Raw genomic sequence first — 2,039 nt, forward strand, 5'->3', positions numbered from 1 at the left:
AAGAAGCTAATAATGGCACTATTTTCTTGTTTTGGTTGCAAACAAGGCTACACATCTCATTTTTGTTCATCTGCTTTTACACAACTTTCAACTTTACTCAAGTCTTCTGTAATTCATAAAAAAACATAAAAAGTTTTAAAGAACAGAAAGTGATGACCTAAAATGGTTTTTCCATTAATTTTCGGTGCGTCATGGATAATGAAGTTCGTTAAATAAATAACATGAAATGCTAAAAGAGATAATGAAATGAAAATTGGTTTTCGGGAAAAGAAATGGCGCAGTATCTGTCTCGCATATCGGCGGACACCTGAACCGCGCTTAAGGGAAGCGGTCTTGAGGGAATGAAAAAGAAAGGAAGAAACAGGTGCCGCGTAGAGGAGGGCTCCGAATAATTTCTGTCCACCGGGGGAATCTTTAACGTGCAATGTCATCGCACAACACACGGGAGCCTTTTGCGTTTCGCCTCAATCGAAACGCAGGCGCCGCGGTCGGGTTCGAACCCGGGAACTCCGGATCAGTAGCCGAGCGCCCTAACCACTGAACCACCGCGGCGGGTAAGATATAATTCCCTTTATCATTTTTTTTTACAAAAGAAAAAAGTTTAAAAACAACACTAACAGTAAACAGGCGTCGTAGGAAACTTTCTCGGGCAGGTAAGCTCCAGAAAACATTGTATTTTCAAGTAAACATTTCGTACAGGGTATGTCACAGCTAGTAAAGAAATTGTCCACGCGCAACGATGCACTGACGCCATGAATATCAACAAGCCACCATTTTTTTCACATGCTCATTACCTTGCCAAATACAACGGCACTACAATATGCCTTCTGTGCAAGTGTACTTCGGTTGCGAGGGCCATATTTGGACGCGATCAATAAATTTACAGCGCCAGGGAATGCAGTCGACGCTCGTTACAAACGAATCCGGATAAAACGGACAGCAGATATAACGGACATTACGGCTTATTCCGCTTTATATCACCAAACATTTTAAATCCAACATCTCTGTAATGGACTGCGCTTCTGCGAAAGCACGCAGAGAACTCGCTGTGATTTTGGGCCATCGCGGCATCGATTTCAGCGATGGTTGGCTCTGTTGATTTAAGGCTCAGAATGGTGTTGTTTTAAAGCAAGTTCTTGGAGAAGGCAAAAGTTTAAATGAAGATGTCGTCTCCGAGTGGCAAAGACGCTGCCTTATCTCCTGAACAAATACGCAGACTAAAGCGGGCTCTTTTTTTCCCAAACATACACTTTCTTGGGCGTCAAGAGTCATGGTGGAGCGCCTAGCTGTGCTTTGATGTTGCAAATATGGACGACTCCGAAAAACGAAAAATTTAACTCATCGGAAAGACTAAGCGGCCGCGCTCTTCGCGCCTCATGCGGAGCATGTCTGTTGGCTGGGAGGCTAATTAGCAAAGAGGCGCGGATGACCGACGCCTCGTTCAGTGCCTGGCTAATAAATTTCGACAATAGTATGGTAAAAGAAAGCAGAAGACGCTTCTTTTAATAGACATTTGCTCCAGCCTCATGAAGAAGGCAAAGCTCAAAGCTATTGAAGTGGAGCATTTTCCACCAAATGCTACCTCACCTCTGTACAGCCTGCTTACCAATGTGTGGTGGTGCATGCAGTTGGCGGCGCCTATGGAACCAGCGGAGCGCCTGTTGTTCGACATGGAGCATGAGCAGGAAACTGCGACTGATGCTGCCTTCCCAATGGAGGTGTTGTCTGCAGTATGGGAGCGACTTAGAAGTGACATCATTAGAAAGTGCTTCAAGAAAGTTGCATTTCAGGATGCTGTAAGAGATGGGGACGCAGGTTTGCCAGCATTTTGGTGAATGGTGAAGAATCTTTTGGAGCAGAGGATTTTTCTGAATTTGTTACTTCTGACGATGGTGTTGTGAACAGCGAAGAGCTCACAGACCAGGACATTTTAACCATCATCAAATGCCCATCAGTGTCTGTGTGAAACGAAGACAGCACAGGCGATGAAATAGCAGTGCACAGAGTGAGTTCCTGATTAAACTGAGCATGAACGACGT

Source organism: Amblyomma americanum, chromosome 1 (assembly GCF_052857255.1).
Source record: "Amblyomma americanum isolate KBUSLIRL-KWMA chromosome 1, ASM5285725v1, whole genome shotgun sequence".
Classification (NCBI taxonomy): Eukaryota; Metazoa; Arthropoda; class Arachnida; order Ixodida; family Ixodidae; genus Amblyomma; species Amblyomma americanum.